This window comes from Atractosteus spatula, chromosome 14 (assembly GCF_055471065.1).
Source record: "Atractosteus spatula isolate fAtrSpa1 chromosome 14, fAtrSpa1.hap1, whole genome shotgun sequence".
In the NCBI taxonomy this organism is placed as follows: Eukaryota; Metazoa; Chordata; class Actinopteri; order Semionotiformes; family Lepisosteidae; genus Atractosteus; species Atractosteus spatula.
The window spans coordinates 1472370-1495383 of record NC_142719.1 but is presented as its reverse complement, the minus strand read 5'-3'; positions in this window follow the sequence as shown (position 1 = coordinate 1495383).

Sequence of the window (23014 nt, the reverse complement as noted above, 5' to 3'; positions counted from 1 at the left end):
CTCTCTTTACCACCATGTAAGCCTTTCAGCCGACTGCAAATCCGAGCTCAGGCTTTGGCAGCTATTCTTGGCCAACTGGAATGGCATATCTCTCTTCTACGATGACCTCCTCTCTGATCCTGAGGATATCCAGCTTTTCACAGACGCAGCCCCCTCGGTCGGTTTCGGAGGCTATTACCAAGGCCAATGGTTTGCAGCCCCTTGGCCTCCCAAATTCTCTTCAATCCCTCTTGCCGACCAGTCATCGGCCTTGTTCGAAATACTTCCATTTGTTGTTGCCGCTTTTCTTTGGGGCCATAATTGGAAACAAAAATCTGTCCTCATTCATTCGGACAACTCCACAGTAGTTCATATAATCAACAAAGGAAGGTCTTCATCCCAATCTATCATGAAATTTCTCTGCCGCCTTAAATGGATTTCTCTCACACATCAATTCATCCTAGCGGCTCATATTCCAGGCCACCTTAACGAGATAGCTGACTCTCTCTCTCGCTTTCAATTTCAGAAATTCAGGAACTTGGCACCAGATGCAAGATTGAATCCATACACAGTACCTCCCTATTCGGAACTCATGTTCCTCTGAATCATCACTTCCATCACTATCTCCAGCTGGCCAAGCAAACTATCCTCTCAGGGATTGCCCCTCGAACTCTCAGTTCTTACTGGACTGTCTGGAAGGGCTTCTAATCCTTCTACCTCTCCGCGAACATAAAATTTTATATTCTCACCATATCATCCTTCGTTTGCTATTGCAGAAACTCACTCAAAGTAAGGGTATCCACCGCCAAAGTATACCTCTGCGGCATCCACTTCTTCCATAAACTCGACCTGTCCATCCCTCATCCACTTTCAAATTACTCTCCTTCTTAAAGGGTTTCAGCGATCTGAAAAACCGCTTCCGAACCAACGCGCACCACTTACTGTACCTCAGACATCCTCGAATCCTGCATCTATGTTCTCAGGTCTGGTTACCACTCACCATGGGTACTTACCACTACCTCCTCATCCTTTGATCCTACTTCTCAACCCTGCTTATCTGACATCTCTATCTTATCTTCCGATACATTGACCTTCTATCTTAAGAAAAGCAAAACCGACCAACTCAGGTCCGGCACCCTCATTTATTATTTCAAACTCCGTTCCTACATAAGCCCATACGAGCCAGTATCCCATTACGCACATCTTCGCACCTCTGCCGGAGTTTTACCTACTGACCCTCTGTTCGTAATCGAGAAGGGCCTCATAGTGACCCGCGACTGGCGTCTCTCTCACCTCCACGACGTCCTTCTAACCGCCGGATTCCCTCCTGAACGATTCTCTGGTCACTCCTTCAGATCAGGGGCCGCATCCACCGCCGCTCGCCAAGGCATACCCGAGTATATCATCAAACAACCCGGCCATTGGTCCACCGAGGCTTATCATGCATACATTAAAACTAACCCTGGTATTCTCAAGCAGGCACTTTCTCTCCTCAGCTGAATTAGTTCAATAATCATTGTTTTTCTGCACTGGTGACTGGGGGTCCTGCTTGGTTCTTTTGGGGGGGTCCTATCCTACCCGTCCAACGGCCGAGAGGTTGGCCCTCAGCCAAGCGGGTTACGCCAAATCTCCACATCCCAGTAAACGATTCTAATTTCTCCCAAACTTTCGGCTGCTGTCATTCTTTGTGAAAACAGTTTTTACACACAGCGGTGGGCCCAAGTCAGCTTTAGGAGGGGTGATTTTTTGCTGCAGTGCACTGTTCACTGACTGAATCCCAAAACTGAGACAGTCAGATCAAAAGTTGTAAAAAAAAGTATAGGTAATCGAATACGTAAGAGCTTTTATCACTCTCATGCTTTTTGGTTTGGGGGAACATTTCAAATTACGATGACTGGAGAGCTTCAGGGACAGATTGCGGAACTGCTCAGTTCACACCCCAGCTAGGGTTAGGGTTAGCATTCACACGTTACATAGACAATTTTTAGATTCAGCGCTGGATTTTAGGGCCCAAGTCAGCTTTAGGATGAGTGATTTTTTGTTCATATCTGAAAATATTTTTGTTGGAAACTTTTCTCTTACCTTAACTACTGTAGTGCATAACATAATGTGTTGTCTGTTTAGTATGAAATCAAGTGAAGGCATAATGTTTTCTTTTTCACCCTGACTTTTCAGGCAGAACTAACTGGTTTCTTGCTTCCTTAAATGAATGTTTTGCAGCTCTTGCTGTACATCTTCCTGTTTCATTTTACTTTTTTAACACTGAGGTCTTTCAAAGAATAACTAAAAAAAGGAATCCCTAAAGCTCAAATGTGTGAGAACTAAATTATTGCTTTGGAGATCTGGGAGAGCTTTCCTTCTGTTCTTTAAAGTCAAAGACAAAAGGAAAACTGTGATATGACAATTTTGTTGTCTTCCTGAATTTGGTGGCACAACCAGCACAGCATTATTCCTTGTGACACTTGCTTTAGGGAACAAAATAATGAAAGAATATACCATCACCTCAGTTTCAAAGGAGATGGCACCAAAATCTGCTGACTGTTAATTCCAATTCAGACGGGCCTCTTTATTCTTCTCTCCAAGACAATTTAGAAAGAAACGGGATTCAGTAGCACATCTTGTGCTGGACAAAAGCCATAGACTATTCCATTCAGGAGACTTTAAAATATATTTTTTTAAATGTTCATCCATACCTTCTCTCAAATGTCAAAACAGTTTTGTATTTGTTAATATTTTTATTAGTTCTGAGCATGGCATAAGTGTGATGAATCCGTAATGAATAGTAATGAGTAATTAATCTGATTTATTTATTGAAGGCATGGCTTCCCACGTCATGGCATTTAAGAACCAAGAGACCATTGGAGGCTCTGGAGTGTCTTGGCCAGTGAAGGAACGACTGGAGAGTAGGTTGGACTCCATAGCCTAGTTGTTTCTGGCTGGTTTGGCTGTGCCATTAACCACCTGGGATCAGGATTAGTATTCCCAAAAACCAGCACTCAACTGGCCAAGCACTGCCGGAGTTGTGTAGACAAAATACGATCAGACCTGGACTTGCACACTTCCCTGGGACTTTTTCTGGAGCCTTTGAGCTGGTGGTGATGTTGGCGACACCTGTGCCCCGCTGTCCTGTGTGGTGCTTTGGCTCCTGGGACATGTGAAGTCCTCACTCTGTATCAGCACCTCATTCAGCCCTGCTTTCGCTGGCCTGCTTTGCATTCAAGAGCACAGAATTCAAAGCAGGGAGGGAGAGGAGTTATTCAGAACAGAGGGTCGCTCTACTTCCATTCATCAGAGATTTTCCCTCAACTGCAATTTTCAAATCGCAATTGACTGCGTACCTGTAAAACACAGCCTTTTCAAAGAATTATTAGATATCCTACTTTATAATCTGGATTTTAATGTTTTCATTTTTTGCATGTAAAGTGCTTTGAATTACATTAGCATGAAAAGTGCTATATACTGGAGGTAAATATCCTTTTTAACATTGTTGTTACAAGTAAAGATCTAAGGGTTGGATCCTGGTGCAGAGGTACTGTAAAGATACCCGTTCCTCATTAGTTTTCCTGTCTGTTCATCATAGTTAGCAATTTTTTTTTGCTTTTATCCAAAGGCACTTGCAATCAGTGAATTTCCAGTCATTAATTCAGCGATAAATTATCATGTAAAGGGGGATCAGAGATAGAACAATGTTGCACAATACCATGTGACACACCCCTACAACTCTCCAATGCAAGGCTCAAGACATACAGCCTGTAGTAACAGAATTAAAGCTTTGCAAAACATGGCACCCAATTGGCAACAGCAAATCCCAGGGCAGTGTTTAATTGATTAACAAAGACCAAGTACAAAAAGGGAAAAACATTTCCACTTCAGAAAACTAGGACAATTGTAGCTCATTTATGCTGTCAAAAAATAAGGCTGAAAAGGAGGAGCTCTCCTTGTTTGTTGCTGTATATGGGCAGTTTAATTCACACCTTTGTAAACACAAACAGCAAAAAAAAAACTGTGTACCATTCATAATTGAAAAGCAGGCTTGGGCTTTTGCACAACCGTCAATGGAAGCTCGGACATCAGGAGAGGGTGCCATGGCAACGTAATCCGTTTTACTGGTCTTCCACTGTAAAGGTCAAAGGTTCACCCACGTAGCACTTCTGGACATGTTGTGAGACCTTCAAGGAAGACCAAATAAATTTAAAAAAAGCCTTTAGAAAGGCAGAACTCGGCACCTGTGAAGTGGCATGAATACATCCAAACTCTTCCACCTGTTCTGGTTAAGTCTCCTCTGAGTTCACTTCTAGTGTTCACTTCTCTTGGCTCCAGGGCGCACAGCCATGCCTGGAGTGGGAGTAGAAATCCGGGCATGAGAGCTGGCATAGGCTGGAGCAGACCGCACAAATACCGCACCTCTGCTGCACGTTTCTGTATCATCAGGACCTCCAGGCCCCTAGGATACACCGCCACCTCTCTGCCAGGGCTCAGATCAAGATGCCAGGGTAAGATCATCGTGTGGAAAAAGCATGAGCTCTCACCGACACAGTTCGCAGGCTCACGAGCAGCTCTGGATTTACAGAGCTGCTAGTACTCACTGGATATTGATAGAAAAAATTGTGCCTTAAACACCTCCATTTACTTAAGGCTACCTTTTCTTACGCCCTGGTGTTCCTTCTGTCTCATAATAATGCAAACTACTCTGATGCTATTTTTAATCTGAATGAAATGCTCACTTTTAATAAAAGCTACTTACGTCATGGGGTGTGTTAACATTCTATTAAATAGCTTCTTGAAAGGCTGTCGCATGGAGAAAATAGGATAGCATATTTATTTAAGAGTAGTAGATTGTATTTTTTAAAAGGTTGAGAACTTAACATGATTTTAAAAATAGCATGTTAGTGATTTGCCTGCATTCATGTTTATTTGCAGCTTCTAAGCAAAACCTACTGAGTTCTCAGATTTTTCCATGCAAGCAGTGGAAATGCTTGCCTTAATGATATGTTTGTCATGCACTGAGAAAACATCACTTAGATTTTCCAAATTGACTCTTCAAAACAAGAGTTAAATCTGGCTGCGGGGGAGAAGAAGAAAATAAAATCACGATGAAGCCACGTGCAGCAGCTGTTTTGCATTCATGCCAAGGAAATCGCCCAACTGTGTCAGCTCGATCGCTGGAGTGACAGCGCAGGACATAGCTTCTGATAATGTGCCAGAATATTTTATTTATTTATTAGCTTCATTGCAGACGTACGTTTCAATTCTTCTTTCATCGTGTTCATTTCCCATTTCTGGACACGCTGGCTCTGACATGTTTGGAAAAGCAGCCGTTTCTTTTTAATTTGTTCAGTTTGAAGGGTGGAAGATCATTTCAGGATGCAGCAATTAGGAGAACATTTAACTTGGAAAACTCTGCTCTAGTACTGGTGTTGTTCGGAGTGTTCTAGAGAAAAAGCTTAAAGGTCTTTGTTCATTTGTACTGCTGCTAATTCTCTTTTTGCATGTTTCCAGGCCTAAGTACCATAGCAACATTCATGCTTTTCTGTCTCGCATTTAGTTAGAACCAGTATGTGCTGGTAAAACAGTGAAGCTTTTCAAACTTTATTTTGTATAATATTGCTTTGCTATTATTCTATTGCATTATCACCCACCCTGATAATACATGAGCACATGCATAGGGCTCTGGAGAAACCGAGAAGGTGTAAAGTCTCCACCCACCTTTTCGCTCATCAAGAATCCTCTGGAACAATTCCAGCACAAGGCAGATTTTCTCTGGGCAGAAAGAGAAAGAAGTCTGAAAAGGAGGGGATATTCTTGGCTTTTTTTAATAGGCTTGCATTTGCGTTTCTTTGTGCGTATGTGAACAAGTGTGAAGAGAATTGCAGGAGGGGTGTATCTGTGAATGCTGAGAAGAAATCCGATCTGGGAGGCACTTGGAGCACAGTTCTGGAATATCTGAAGTGAGATCGTGATTTCTTCCCACCCGTCTCCCAGCGGAGCACTTCGACGATGCCATCTGCTTGCGATCAAGCATGGTTTCCTTCCATAGGAAGGGGGAGAAACACAAGGGACCTGAAATCAGCCCCAGGATTGAATTTAATTGTTCTGACCTGCAGCAGAAAAATGTACTGTGGCAAAGCAAACAGGTGCATATCCTAAAAATGTTTAGTTAGATATGTTCAGCATGCTTGTTTCATTTGGAAAGAAAATATGAATTATCTTCCGTGTGTGTGCTAATAAACTGTTATCTAACGGTACATCTCCTGATTTTGGAATTAACATTGAGTCAAAAACAGCAAGACAACCGTTGCTTCCAAGTCTCCACTGAACAAATGTATAAATGAAAACACTCGACACCCTGAAAATCGGAAGCAAATAACAAAGATTCTGCTTAGGTTAAAACCTGAGGGAAGAAGTTTGTAGCTGAATACTTTTTTAGCAGGTCTTGATTGAATCAGATTGAACGCTTCAGACTCTTATATAGAATTCCTCAGTAGAAACAGCACCTAGAGAGTGAGAGTAGATACCTGCTGTTTCTGGAGACAGACTCACATCCACAACAGCTTAGGGAAACAGACGCTGTCTGGAGGCGAGAGAAGAGCCCTGCCGTCTCTGGACGGGATTCTGCTGTAATCTCTCTGGTGCTGCTTTGTTCTCCCATTGGAGGCGGATTAAGGAAGCATCCAAACAGCAGCTCTGTGTCTGAGCCTCGTCTGTGGTCTGGGCTGCCACTTATCGGCGTCTGGGAGGAAGAAGTTATTTTCACGCTCTGCTTCCTTGACAACTTTGAAATGATGAGAACAATGAAATGGCAGAGCCGTTGCTCTTCCGTTGTCCTTTCGTGCAGAGCGACAGGCTTAATTTAACTTCTGCATGTGATGGACAGCATGAGGCGTGCAGGCCCTGACTTGCAGACACTGGGAAATGTCTATTGTCTGTGCAAGGGCAAGAGTTAATGGAGCTTCAGGGATGCCATCGCCATACAGTACGTTACCCGTAGAAGACTCTCTCTACTCTTCCTAATAAGGCTTCCATGTGTTTTTGCCTCTGTTCAAATACTGAATAATTCAGTACTGGCAAATGGCATTTTTGTAATGCACAATTACCATACCATTAACCCTGAATTGCTTTTATTTAAAATATGGCTTACATTTTACTCACTGGAATAGTTCAATAACTGATTTTCATTTCTGTATAAAACATTTTTTTTCCTCTGAAAAGGCCGCGTTGAAAGTGGAATTGGTGTGGCTTGGCATTTAGAATAAGGCCATGTGGGGTATTTTGAGTATGCAGGAGTTACACCAGGTTTGCAATCATTTATAGGCACCATGACAAACAATATAAAGTAGAGCTTGCAAGTCTTACTGTTCCTATACTGCGTAGGTAGACTTACTGTATAGTAAACAAGGTCAGGTACAGTATGCTTGCTGTACTCCAGCCCATCCTGCAGCTACTTATTGGATGCCAATGATTTTTGTTTCCATAGATTTAAAGAATGGAAGCAGCTTAAAGTAAAATTAATTAAAGGGCATTTCAAGAACAGTAAAAACTAAAATGGCTAATGTTTTCAGAGATATTCTAGACATGCAATTAACCTGGAGAGGCATGTGTGAGACATTTCACTTCACTGAGGGCTGTGCGTTGAGTAGGAGAGCTCTGCTTCTGCGGTGGGTCTTTTGAACGATCATTGGACCTCACTGAAGACCTCAGCGAGGCGTAATGGTCTGATAAACACTTTTGTCCTGCTGTTCCTTACTGATAAACATCTGGACTGAGTTGTGTTTGCAAAGTCACTGATGCCGGGGCCTGTCAGAGCTGCTCGGGCTAGGGGCAGGACTGCTCTGTGAGCTCTGTGAGCTCTGAGCTCCATCAGCTCTGTGACAAGGATAAGAGCTTCTCATCACCTAGAACTATTACACTTCAAGTTCTTCAGAAGAGCGATAAAGATCATATCAGGTTCATCTTTATGACAGTTCTAAAGCTGTACAGAAATATTTCAATGAAAGACATTTTTTTTACAAAAGCAGTATTTAACTTTGAGTACTGTTAGAGTTATTACTGCTGTTGCTATCAGTATTTGATTTATTGTTTTATTGTATAATCCTTGAGTGCAGTGTAGTGATGTGGAGTAGTAGTTTTGCTTATATGTATATATTTTATAATGTCTAAGCAAGCGGTGCTGATTCAAGGATGTAGCTGATACCAGTTTGCCAGGTGGAGTAGGGCTGCAGAGCAGAAACGCTCATTCACATGCAAGTGTGTGTACGGTCTGCATGACAGTCTGACACATGTTGGGGAGCTGTCTTCATCTTGTGAATGGGTCCAGCAGGCACCTCGCTAAAGCAGTGGCATTCACTCATTCGCTGATCTCCCTGCCCACCTGCTGGTGCCCAGCGGAGTGCAGGACCTGTGCCAGAGGACACTGGCGCAAGAGTGCCTCTTCCACCTGGGCCAATTCTGCATCCTCGTCACGCTCCACTTGCGACCCGAATTACACTCGAACCTGGGACAGCTGGGCCACGGCACTCTGCCTACACACGGAGCAAATGCATTTGCTGGCCGAGCAACTCGGAAGGGTCCATCTTCTCAGTGTTTCAGAGCTTCGCCTCGCTGTCGTCAGCTCCAGGGAATTAGCGTGGTGTTTTCATTGCACGCGGGAGTGATCCTACACTCTGTTGCCCTGTCTTAGACTCTGTTGCCTCCCCGTCACACATTCGCCTCTCTTCTCCTTTCCTGCTCTCTGTGTCAGGTCCATTTTTCACTCACTGTCTTTCCTCAGAATTCAGCCGCTCTCAAACGGACCAGACACTCCCATACATCATGTGGTGGAGCTGCGGACAACAGACGGGAATTTTAATAAGCATCAGGAGCACAATCCCAATGATTATAAATGCTGTAAATGAAAACACCTGACACCCTGAAAATCGGCAGCAAATAACAACACAGCCACCCCCGCCCCTCCCAACCCTTTTCCTCTGCACGGTCTCCCCATCACTCAAAGCTACAAGAATGAATATGTACTGTAAATAACACGCATTCAGTCACCAAGCTGTTCTCTGAACTCTGAAGGGTGACCAAGACAAAGCAACCTCATGCCTCGGTCCAGAAGAGTCCATCATCCTGCCGGCAGGAAGAGGCCATTGCACTGCTCACAAAGGTTTAATGAGCATGGGTAAAGGGAGGCTCACAGAGCGTGCTGTATATACATTCACAAGGATGAAGTCACAAGGATCACAAGGATGAAGGATGAAGTCAACCTGTCTCTGGGTTAAACACCAGGGAATGCAGGCAGGGAAAACTGGAGTAGCTCAAACGGCTATGCATTGGGATTATTTTGAAATACATAATATACATTCTTTCTGTAAAAAACAGAGGATCAGAAGATACAGAGATACGAGTTTCCCGGCTCTTTGTTCAGTGCTTTGCACATTCAGATTAAAATAGTAAAAGAGATGTTTTAATAAACTTATTTCTGATGCTTGTTTTGCAAGTTATCAATAAGCATTTTTATACTTCTCATACAGTACTGTGTTGAGTTTGGGGGAAGTTAGGTTTAGCAATTTAAATGTGTAGTGGTATCTGTATCTGATATTGTTGAGCATTTCATATTCATCATGTCAAAATAACCTTGGCACAAAGAATTTTTATTTTGGGAGTGAGAAGGACCTCTGTCTGAATCTCTTTGGTTTTAACTTTGAGCAGTCCTGAACAGACACTGTCATTGCATAGTAACAGCAGCCTTCTAGGAACAAAAGCAGGCAAGGTTTAAAGCAAGATATGAATATCTGCAAAGACATTAGAAAATTGAATTATTGAGTTGTGACGTACGGGAACAGTGTGTCTCAAAACACAATAACATTCTGCCATTCAGTTACTTCTCCACACACTGCAGGCAGCATTGCACAGGATTAGCTGTGGAAGAGAAGCTTTTCAAAGAAATTGAGAGAAGATCCCCTAGACTGGGATAAAAAGCAGTTTTATCTTGGTTATTGAAACAGTCGCTGTCAAGCCCTTACACACCACATAGACAAGGAGTGCACCACCATCACAGTGCGCCTGTAATTCAGTGAGACTTAGGAGACCACATAAGGCATCAAATTTGATTTAAATGGTCATCTTTAGTTGATGTACAGTATGGTATTCAACAGTTTGTTTTGAGTGATTTAACGCAAACAGAAAGTAATAGGTTTTACTCTACAGCGGAGTACCTGAGCTATCTGAGATTAATCAGTGGCAATTGCAGGAAGGCATCAAGGCATTGCCCTCACGAACCTGCATTTGTGTGTCATTGCAAAACCAACACGTTGAGGACCTATTTAATCTGAATCACAGGGCTTTCGTTTGCAGTGTGTGTGCCTCTGTGCTGCCAGTGAGCTGCTTTGATTCCCAGAGTGGATCCCCGATTTCCCGAGAAAGGGGTTCTCTTCCTCCTCTTCCTCGGCAGTGCTGCAGTGCTCCATCCATTTAAAATGGACACGGAGAAGAGATGAGCAAAATATTTCCTTTCTTACACAGAATCTCCTTTTTAACTCTCTGAAAGTGTCTGCAGAGGTCTGCCCAGTTATCAAGGGGACTGCACATGGTTTCCTGTGTTCGCCAGGCTTTGGGTCTGTTGTGGAGGCACTTACTGTAGATTATATTCTGCTGTTCCTTGCCTCTCTGCAAAAGATGTTGCCATGATTTCACTGGTTTACTAACTTTCTATCTCCTCCTGAAGCTGGTGACTTGCGAGTGGGATTATTCACGCCACGTTATTCAAACAAGTCAGAAACAGATTCTTGATGGGTGCAGGGCCAGTGCAGGCTACCCTTGAATGAAAGCTCGTAATCAGATGTGCTCTGTGCTTTTGAAATATCTGATTGATATTGGCAGTGCGATTCAGAAATAATCAGAATCCTTGTGCCTCTAGGCTTTTTTGTAAGCTTTGGAAGCTCGATTTAGCAAAAGAACTGAAAAAATGTTGCTTCATTCAGAAGTCTCTAATACTTGTTTGATTAGTTATCAGGAAACAAGGGCAAAGCTAGTGGCTTTAGCATGCAACTTTATGTGCCATGAATTTCTATTTAATCAGAATATTACAAATACTACAGAAAAATTATAACCTCTTATTGTTCTAAGCCTGGACCTCTAGGTTGAAAGAAAGCTTCTTTCCCACAGCTATAAGACTCCTAAACTCTACCTCTTAAATCTAGATCCTCCTACTCCCAGTTATACCCCACTGCTTTCTGCACAGAACTCAGAATAGTGACTGGACTTGAATTTTGCTCATCATTGTTATCTGAATGATTAAAGCTGCCACCGTGTTCCTGTCTCCAACAGTTTGTAATGTCATCTGTTATGTTGTTTGTAATGTCATCATTATGTCATCTGATGTGTGGGAGCGTTCTGGCGCACTATGGCTGCCGTCGCATCATCCAGGTGGGGCTGCACATTACCTGTAAAGCGCTTTGAGTGGAGTGTCCAGAAAAGCGCTATACAGTATAAGTGTAAGCAATTATTATTATTATTATTATTATTATTATTATTATTATCAGTTGGGTTATTTGTCATGTGGTAAGCATTTCATTGCACTCAGGTACGTGTGACAATCAACTTCAATGTGAACTAAGACATGTTCTGCGTGTGAATAATGTCTTTTTATATGATGGGATTTCCACATTCTGGTTCTCGTCCCCTGGTTTGCTGATCTGCTGGCAGTGCTGATGTGGATCAGATGGGGTGAACTAAAGCAGTTGTCCAGACCACCTGCATGGTGTCACATACATGAGGCACGAGAATGTATATAGATAAAGGAGAGGACAGCTGTTACAACATCTGGTGGGATGCGGAAAGGTGTGACAGTCAGAATAATACAAATCACTGGAAAGAAAATAACCTGAAATAATTCACCTCCACAATATAAAAGTATGGGTAGATGATTCACAAAGCTGATTTCTTATAAATAATAATGATATGAGATACAGACTTTCAATTTCTTGACAAGAAAAATATGGAATGAATAATGTGAAAGATAAAATATGTACCCATTTCACCTTTGGTTAATATTTTAGACGAATCCTTTCAATGTCTCTACTGACAACAGGAAGAACCATGGGAGTTACTTCCGGGTCAAGTCAGCTGCGTCTGGAAACACCCTTCCAGAATGTGAAGAACAGTGTTTTTCCCTGCAGCCCGACAGATCCCAACACAGTTTTTAAGATTTCAACATGCTGCGTTTATCCACTGATATCCCTTCAGCTTTCCTTTCAGCCTTCGCTGTATCCCACTGCTATGGCAGTGAGGGGGACCCCGGGATCCCAGAGTTCAGCGCTCTGCATCGTGCCGCTCATCTGGGAGATGACTGGGAATTGAACTTGTTCATAAAACAACCCAGAAGGCGACGTTTCAGATGATAGCTTAACCGTTCATCAAAATCATGCGCGCAGAGTTCTGTTTGGAAGAACAGAAAAGTGTCCCGAGAATAAAATGAATTACTTACGGAACATGAAAAAGTGGAGCCAAAAGAAACCGAGAGTCTGGGTGTCTTCATCACCTTGATTGATGCTCTCTAAATTTAAACACCCATTTATCCCCCCTCAACTACTGCAGGACTGGTTTCCAATCTAGACCAGGACTCTGTGGGAAATTGATCTTGGAGGTCTGACCTTTGTCCTGAGTGGTCATTACTCAAGGCCACCAAAGACATCTGCATAATCTGTCTTGTTTGTACGAGGATGGCATTGAGTTTAACCATTTCTGTGTGTGTGGGGGGAGGTTCTTCTGGTTAACATTTACTTCAGAACTGAATGACCATTTTTCTGTGCTTAATACTGGAGTATAAATACCTAAAGCGAGAGTGTAATTGAATGCACAGGAGGAACTGAACTGTACTCTAGGAGCTGCACTTATACTAATTGAAAAAAATGTGTCTGAAGTACTGTATGACGAATTCTAAGAGCTCGACCTTTTAAAAAATGTGTTAGGTTTTGTGATTATTTGTTCAGCAAAAACCCAAAAAGCGACTATAAATTTTAAGCAACAATTGATCTTTTCCAACTCGCAGCAGCACTTATACGCAGGCTTAGCACCTTCCTTTTATTTTAGGAAGTACTTAAATGATGTATAGCCCCAGAGCCTCCTGGGATGGTTCCCCTGCAGAAGAACACAGAATAGTGAGCAGATGTCCTCAGCTGATCCACTACCTCTGCTGAACAAGAAAGGGAAGATCTGAGATATAAAGGGTTATATATAATAAAAAAGCTGTCAACAATAGAGCAAGGTCTCTGCTGTAATATATAATGAAGCTATTGTTTATATCGGTGACAAAGAAAAGATCCAGGCAAGCTATTGTTTTTAACCTCTTTGTTTTTTCTCCGGACAACTGGGATTATTAATCCCCCCCAAAAAATCTGATTCAGGAAACCTATTTAAGCGTCAACTCATAAATCAGAGGGTCTTGTTTCCGTGCCTCACAGTAACCCATTTTGCAGGGACCTGATTTTGTAAGACAGATGATGGCAGCTTTACGCTCTTGGGCACAGGGCCTGCGCACACAGTGCACTGGATACATTCTCTATCTGCTCATGTTTGTACAGAGAATGTTCTGTAAATCCAAGAGCGCCTGGAACTTCAAACAGCCCAGTCTGCTGTGAAGGTGGCTACAATCTCCAGTAAACCGTCGTCTTCCTCTAACAGCTTCTTGAAAGCGAGTTGCACATCGTTTGAAAATTAAACGGCATGTAAACTCTTGCTCACAGCATCTTTCTTGCTGTTGTTTCTTATTTTATTGGTTGGTGCATGTATCCGAGAGCGCATGTTTTTCTTCATAAAACTAACCAAGAAGTTGAATTTCAGTTTCTTTCCTCCCTCTGTGCTTAAAAACCTGCGCCTGGGTCATCCATTATGCTGTGCCCTTCAGCCTGCGCCACTTGCTGCATTGCACTGGAAACCGGAATAATCGTTTTTAACTGTGGAGCCTGACGAGAACAGTACTGACCTAAGCCCAAGTCATTGCCAGGCAACCTTAACAGCTCGAATCTCTCCTCTGCAGAGATGCTCTGATTCTGAGAGAGATGAGCTTTGCCAGCCTTTGTCTGTCAACGGAGAGAGGGAAATTAAACCTGGATGCCACAGAACAAGCAATTTCGAGTTGCCACAAATTTGGGAATGTGTCTGGTTTCATTATCACTTCCCTGGACACTGACAATAAAAGTAATCAGTGTGATTTTGTTTTTAACTTGGTCTGTGAAGTCTTAACTCACAAATGTGCATAAACAAATAGTGCAGGGGTTATAAATAGCTTATAAATGGTCGCTTCATTTTATCAAGTTTTTTTTTTTGTCTGAAATATTAATTTACCATCTGAAGTAAAGATAAGATCAAGCTTGCCTACTAATCTAATGATGCAAAACCTAAACAAACGGGGCTGCGATGCATTAAAATGAATATCTGAGGCTGTGAACATCCTGAACGGAAATGTACCTCTTTGTTTAAACAACAGCGAAGCCTGTAAACAGTTGTGAGTATTAAAGCACAATTCCCATTTAACAAGATTTAAGCTTTTGCTGGAAGCATAATTTTTAAATACCAGTTCAATATATGTAGCAATTGTAAGTGCTGTGTTTTCTTTTAGTTTTAGTGGATTTCCTTCTGGCTATTACCTTAAAAATAAAATATTTTCTCTTTCATTTTTTTTATGACAGAAACACAGATCTGTTTCTAAAATCATAGTGCCATTGTTTGTATTGAAAACAAAGTGAGCATTTATTCTTTCGTGGATTTTTAATCACAGGTTCAAAGTTCAGGGCTCTGTCCTGCGAATAATCAGTTGTTTGAGTAGTTATTTTGTTAGCATTCAAGCTGTTGCATGAGCTCACCCTTGGGATTAAATGAATATGTGAATAAAATGCCAAAAATTCAGATCTACGCATTCTTCAGGCCTGTGCTCATAGAGGAAATTCTTGCACCTGAACTTGTTGCGAAAGTGATCTCCCCATCGAAAACAATGATGCACTACAGGTTATTCCCCGAGAGCAAGTGTGTGTCTTTTACTAGAAACAAGTTCTTTGTATAGATCAGTTCTCAAAGAACTGGCCTGGGACCATAAACTTAACCTCTGAAATTATTCTGTAATATTTCCCAGTATCTCCACAAAAATCTCTGAGGCGTTGCTGGAGAGCAGCATAAGGAAATCACTCACTTAAAATGTCTTCTGTTTGATCTATTCTGTCAAGAGGCAAAGAGCCGACCTTTACCCTCAGCACAAAGCAAAAAAAAAAGTTGTTCCAGTGTGACATGAGCCCTGTGGTGAGACTCATAGGTCCCACATTATCTGTGTCCTGCTTAGGGCTCATTGGACACCCTTGAGGATAGGCAAATTTGGGATCACTAGAATTAATTGTATAATATTTTTTGTATTTTTCTCCCATGACTGGTGCCTATCCTCTGTGATGTGAACCAGATTTTATGAAAATTGCTTTGCAGCTGTTTCACATGTATCTCTGAGCACTGGAACGTGGGGGTTATCAGAACCTCACTTATCTAGATGTTACTGAAAACGCAGAGAAAGGGGTGTGCAGGCTAATTCCCATCTCATCTTGTGCAGATGGCATCTTTTCAAAAAGGTTGAATTTGCCTTAGTGATAAGTCTGAACTGTGTTTTCTGCAGGTTGTGAGGTGATGGGGTTTATTGTTTTTTTTATCTCGACCCAGACGGAGATCTTTGGAAAAACTCAGTCAATCACCTTTTACAATTTTTCCTGCTCCTTCTGCTGTGGTTTGTTTTTCAAGTTCCTAAGTGTCCTTTCCAGTCAGTGAGATCCTGATTGATTTGAAGGTTGGCAAGGTTTCAAGAGAAAACAGCGCCGACCTGGGGCGTATCAGAAGAAAGCACCCCAAGTATTTAGAAAACCCAGATGCCAGCCTTGAAGGCAGAAGGTCATACATGGGACCAGCCAAGAGCCACCATCAGCCAGTGTGTTTAAGGCACCTGTGGAAGAGGCAGAGGATTTCCTGTAACCCAACGCCCACATCACATTTTTACAAGGGCATCTTTGATCCAGCTACAGCTCAGTTCTCCCCTTTTATTCTGCAAGCTCACTGAGAACCTCTTGTTTTTGCATTGGATCTGGTGAAATGTTGCCTTTGATTAGGCTCTCTCTATGATATTCAGAATTGTGCCTTGAGAGTGACAGTGGTCCTGTATCGCTCTCAAAGAGCTTCATATGTGAGTGAAAACAAAGTTCATTCTTCTGCAGATTCGGTGTCGAGCTCCTTCCTTGGGGTGATGAAAACCAGGGCCTTGATTAGCACAGCCTGCTAACTTTCTGTATACTGTATGTCCACGTTTGTACTGTACACAGGCTTGACGTGCTTGGGCCTGGAGGGCTGCTTGACACATGTGGGCTTCACACAGAAGGTAGAATTCTGTATTTTGTTATGCTTAAAAAATCATTCATGTTGTATCCAGTGGAAGAGTTTTTTTTGTCAAAGAGCTTAAAATGAGGGGGACCTGTTCCTGAAAAAGTTTGCTCCTGATTCCTGACATACTGTATGTTTTCCTTTCTCGGGTTGAATAGTTCCAAACCAACCCTTCCTCTCCAGTTTTATTTTTATTCCTGCTGGGATTTTTCATTATAATGTTAAATTAACCATCTTCAATACATGTTGTTCTCTCATAATCACATCTTTGTAATGCATTATTTCATTTTTTGGCAGACTTTGTAATGCATTAGTTACAAGGAAATAGATAAAAGAATGTTAATAATTAATAGGCACATTTCAACTTAGTGGTTTTAGGAGTTGACATTGGCATATTACAGCATTTACTCAAAAGCTCTTGTGCTTAGCAGAGTTCTTTTCCTGACCATATGGTCTTAACTTCATCTGCCTTTCTGGGTGCAGCAGTGAGCTTATGCTGATGTTCTATGCCTCATCAGGATTACTGTAATTGCATAAATCAATTGATTTCTTACCCAAAGTTTAATACCCCCTTTTGAAAGGTGTTTATATTTCTCGCGTGATGAACAAAAAACATACACGTAAAAAATACAACCATGATGGAATTGGACAGCAATGAGGACGAAAACTGGTAAATCAGATCTTCTTGTAATATTCTTCACAGTCGTGCCACATAAAGGCAGTAGCATTCAATTTCTGTAGCATATACATATCAATAAAATATGAAAGCATCTGGTTATTAGTTTGTCCTCTCCAATATTTACAAAGCCACAAAGAGTGGTCTGTCAATTCTATAAAAACCCAGTAACTGGTTTACACCCACACAGACACTGCAGTACCTAACCATCTGTGTGTTTCTGGTCAATCAGAAAAACAGAAAAACGGTGACAAATTAGAGGAGGCCATTTAGTCTGTCTTACCCTTTTGGTAGTTCGTTAGTAAAGTGATCTGAGGATTTCATTCACCCATTTCTTGAAAGAAGCCAGGGTATCAGTTTAAATCACAGGGCTGGGCCCCTTGTTCCAGACTCCCACAAATGTGTCACGCCCAGTACACCTAGAGAGTGCTCTACTTTTCTCCTGTTCCTAGTTCGCTATGATTATTCATGTCTTTCCGGTGTGTCTTGTTGTGTAGCCTATTTAGTTCCTAAATCTGCTCTGCTCCTCGCTCAGCATTGAGGTTCGGATGACCTGCCTAACACCAGGTCCCTCCTGTCCATGGCCTGAGGGCATAGGTTTCTATACGGCATTTCCTGAACAGCTGAGCCCGGGCTAACCCCCGTCCCGCCGCTACGCATAGGGTCTTTATCGCTCTCCTGCCATTCCACGGTTCGTCCTTTCTGACATCCGTGACAAAATGTTTGGGTAAAGAAGGGCCTCCTATTCATGTCTGGCACTCCACATGAGCCTCTACTGGATGATGAGCTTCTTCTTCCATGGCTAATTGTCAGCTGATGGCGGTCCTTTCTGTACAGCAGTCTCCGCCCCCTGATATTCCTATTGTCTCATCACCTGGCAGATCACCTGGGCACACGAGAGAGCAAAGATTTCACAGGGATCTGCACAGTTCCCTTGTTGCAGTTCATTGCTTGATTTGGTTTTGTCTTGTTGCTTGAGCTATGATGATAACCCAGAGCCCTGAAAATGTTGATTGCAAAGGTAATGGGAGCAGAGATATAACAAAGGGGCTTTTAATGTGGTGGCCTATCAGCATTCTTTTCCTATAGATTTGCTCAAACTCTTTTGGATTTACATGCTCCTGAGGGCGATGATATACAGAAAGAAGAAGAAATAAATCACAAAGTCTCCAAGGCACAGCGCCACTGATAAAAGTGCGCAGCTATTTCAGGAGGGTGATAATAGAGAAGAGGTCGGTGTAAGCATTAAACTGTGCTTCATTTAATAAAGTCAGGGCAGGCAGGGTCATGCATCACTGCAGAGAGAAAGGTAAGAGTCTAAGCATTGCTGTTAGAATATGCATCGGGGCAGAACAGAACAAACAATGGACTGTCTTGCTTCTTCTAAGTCTGTGCGATCACAGCTGCAAGATTCTCCTAAATCTCATTTTAAATAGAGCTTATCTTTTTAAATACATGTACCTGCAGAATGGTAGCCCCAAGGGATACTTAAAATATGCGGTTTTGCAAGATGATAGGCTATCCCTCTTTCTGGGCTTTTACTAACATGTGAAAAAGATTTGGACGTATCTACTGAATTGTTTCCCACAGAATGGTAGCAAAGACGATTTACGCTTTTGATGGGTAAAAGAACAGAGTCTGGATTCTCTTTCAAATGAATAATAAACAAGACAATTTGAGCTTGTCACCCAGCTGTGGAATATCTGTGCTAGTGTAAGTGCCCTTTAAACACTACTGTTCCTCATCAGGCAAACACATGATTGATGGGTACAAGAGCCTGTCAAATGTATGGACTAGATGAAGCTGCACACAGGTATTTTGTGTAGTGTTTAAGATGTGTAATTTTAATGATCATTGCTCTGCCCCTGCTTCTGTTAAAATGAGAAAGTTAGTAAGATGGCATCTACCTTCACAGTCAGCTGGATCTGTACCTGCATCTGTACACATACTGTATAGACATTGTGGACCAGAAGACCCGTTAAATGGGGTAATAAAAGAGAGAACTGAAGTGAGTTGTAAGAACAACAACATTGTGCCCCCTTGAACTTGTTTTCTTGTGTTTTGTCTTTCCTGGTTTTGTGTGAGTCATTCCTAGCCTCAGAAGGCTTATTTGAATAGCAGTAATTCTGTTTTCATGAATACCCCTTTTGTAAAGCTATCAGGATGTCTTTAAATCGTTCATCACTATTTCACACCGATCAGGTTTATAAAAATATTAAATTCAGTATCCTCTGGATCTGTGGAAGATTAAACAGCAGCTGTCTTTGATTCCTCAGCTAAGAACGTAGAAGAACAAGGAAGTTGGTTCCATAAAATTTACAGAAGTACATTATAAATTTTCCATCAGGTTTGTCAGAGAGCTTCTCTGACAAGTTTTTTTTTTCATTTTACAATGCACCTGAGACAGTGAGCTCCCTGCACCGCATAAATGATATGTGGCAGGAAATAAATCTTGGCCAACTGCTCAGCTGGTCAGGCTGCTTTGCTTATGAGGGAAGCAATACAGATACCTGTCTTCCTGTCTACCTGTCTTCAGGAAGGCGGGCAGATCTTGAGTTGAGTGTCAAGAGAACTTCCATATGTCTCTCTATTCCTCTGTATTTCTCTTATTTTCCAGAATTCAGGAGTTTAACCAAGAGCAGTATAGTAAATGTTGATTTATAGATAGAAAATATAATTTAGTGTATACAGTATGTATTGTATGTAACTTTTGTTCCAGCTCCATTGATCGTCTCCTGTCACTGGCTTTCTAATCAGCACACCCTTCTTGTCCACTGTTTCTTTAACTATTTACCCCAGGCACCTGTTGCATCTTCTGCGAGTACCGTACTGTATATCAAGGAGCACAGATCTACACAGCCCCTCTGCAGATCACACTCATTCTCACAAGCTGTCTTTGCTTCTCCTTTGCTTTGTATCCCGGCACCCTTTCTCTCTCTCCTCCTCACACCTGGCGAGGCTCAGCAGCTGAAGTGCTGTGCTTATTTCTACCCTTCAGTCTGGAATTCTAGTTCCTCCTCAGCAGCCTGCCTGCAACGTGAACCCACAGCAGACCGCATGTCCTCTGTTACAGGTGTGTATAGGTACTGTATGTAACAGTATGTGCAGTATGCAGGTCTTTATTAGATTTATGGACACGTGGATGTGACACTCTGTATTACATTTCTAAACGTAAAATGCTTAGAAACGTAATGACAAAGGTTAAACATTAACGCATTTAGCTTAGGATTTAAGCTTAAAATCCGCAATGAAGAGGCAATGGACAAAAGTATCAAGGGTTAAGTGTTGTCAGTTTGAGTTTGAGGCTGGGGTGAAAGTTCCCATTGATTTTGGATTTCCATTCTTGTTAGAATTGGTTACATTTTATGGACTTGTTGTTTGATTTTTGGGTTCTGAGTTTTATTGCAACGCTTGCTTTTTATGTGTTGTAAAGAATTTTCAGATGACTGATCTTAACTGAACTTTATTAACTTAAACTTATTTAAGAACTATTTATTTTAATAGTGTTTTTAAAATAAAATAGTTGGCTGCATGTTTGCACTGGACCTAGCAGCGCAGTTGCCCTGATTCTGTTTTGATCCTCATCCAAACCCCCACCTAACTCCTCCCACCAACACCTACTTACTTAAGTTCTATTTTTATACTCAGTTTAGTTTAAGCCTTAAACCCTTAACCTTGCTTTATTGCAGCTCTCGAGCTTGTAGACAGCAAAAGCGCATGAATTTCCAATTAACCATGATGAATTATGTAATTAGGTCTTATGTTGTTAATTACGGATTACAGATACTTGTTCTGAAGTGTTACCCTATAATTTAATCACGGTGCCAAATGGAAGCGGTGGGGTTCCAGACACACAGAGGCTCCCCCAGAGATAAGTCGCCCTCTGGTGCTGGTTTCTGGCTCTGGGCGAGGTGCAGCTGGAGGCAGCAGGTGTGGAGATCACCTGTCCCCAGGTCTGCCAGGGGAGGCTGGTGCTGTGACTGCTGTCATGAAGGCGTTCTTTCCGGACCCTATGCAGACGACACAATCCGGGGTAAAGTGAGGAAACATGGGGAAAAAGGCATGCAGGAGACGGGAATGAAAACAGGGGCCGTGTCCATGGAGTGCTGGTGGTCGGGGGAGGTGTGGCCGAGGCAAACAATCCAGAGATGAGTCAACAAGGGAAATCCAAAACAGGGCAAAAAGTCCAAGGCCAGGCGATCCATCCAAGACAGACGATTAAAACCAGAACCGGGTCGGGACCGGCAGAGGAAAAGGAACAGGAACAGGAACAGGAACCATAATGGAGCCAGACGCATCCAGGTCCTGGACTCGCTTGGTATGGGAACCAGAGCAGAGCCCGGAATAGCGTCAGCGTCTGGCTTTTAAGGGGGAACTGAAAAGGGGGCTGGAACATGGAGCTAGTGCGGCAGATGAGTAACAAACAAGGAAGGGCTGGAGCCCCCTTGAGAGGAGGGGTTTGCGATCGTGACAACTGCAGGGTGTGGACATTTCTCATCTCCAGTGAAATCCAGTCTACAACATAATCATGTTCTATCAGCAATTGCATTTATATCATCTGAGCCAACTGCAAAATTAAAGATGGCAGAGGTACAACGTAGCAGCAGGTCTGTCTTGTGTTCTCCAGAGTCATTGTTTTTGCTTTTTTTTTTCCAGAACCCATTTCAAGACCTGTGCATATAGAGCAACAAATAGAGTATACTGTATTTAGAGTATATAGTCCATATAGAGCAATATATATACAGTTTGAACAAAAGAACAAAAGTCTCTTCCATTTCACAGGTCTTCACTGAAATACACGAGAAGATTTTCTGGATGACTGGGATGAATTAAAGGTTTTTAAACTCTGATTACTACTTAAATGTAACTCTTGTAGTACATTAAACCAAATTGGAATTTCAGCCCAATCAATTCATTCATTCCCTTTTGTAAATGTGGCTTGAAAAATCAATATTCTCAACTTCTCCCCTGCTCAGTGGCAAAACTTTTACTTGTAAGTCCTTTGATCAAACAATTCTTCACTGGTGATGTTTGTGAAGAGACAATTCTCTTTGATTTAAGAAAGGGACTTATTTAGATAGGGACAATTACACACAAGATAATAAAGACATAATTGTGTTTCCAATCAAGCATCCAAACAAATCAGGAGCCTTTTTTAAACTTTTTTCTCTTGAATTATAAAATCTTGGTCCCTGTGGCTGTTACGCAAATTATGTGCAATTTATAAATTACATGCTTTTAGAGTTTACCACAAAAGGCAGCTCTTCATTAAAATAATAATGAATTGTTTATTCTGCTTGTTTTAAACCTTATTCAAATTCATAAGGCAATTGTTGTGCGTTTATGTGTATGAAATCCTAATGTGATTATTTGCAATTGTAAGACAAGAGAGAGAAAAGTTAAAAATGAGTAGATAATACAACACTTCTTTTATAATCATTTCTAAGCAGGCCTCTCTTAAGGCACGAGCAATTGCAAGGGTTCTGCAGTTCTCTCCTGGGATATACTGTAACTGAAGTAACACTGTGCACAGTTCTCCATCCATAAGCCACCAACCCCCAGACAGTTAGTGGGACAGGGATGGCATGATAAACAGGGCACTTGCACACAGACACCAGATAGGAGAGCCCCAGGCTGGGTTAGGAACAGCAGTTTAGTTAGATGTCCAGTAGATGAATAGTGCTTGGAGCTCTATTCATCAGTGGGTCTAGCACTTCAGACACTGCTGCTGTACCCTTTAGCCAGGTGCTTTATCTTAGTTGCTTCAGTCCACCCAAGTGCACTGTATATGGGTAACAGCGAAGTTGGACTCACCCTACAGTGGAACAGCGGGGCATCTCCCTCTGGCTTAGCACTATAGTAACTGACTTTATTAGCTGTACGGCTGGAGTAAAGACTACATGTTATATTACTGGTTTATCTCAGAATCATGTTTAGCCCTGGCTGACTTTGAGGGGATTAAATGTTTGCTGT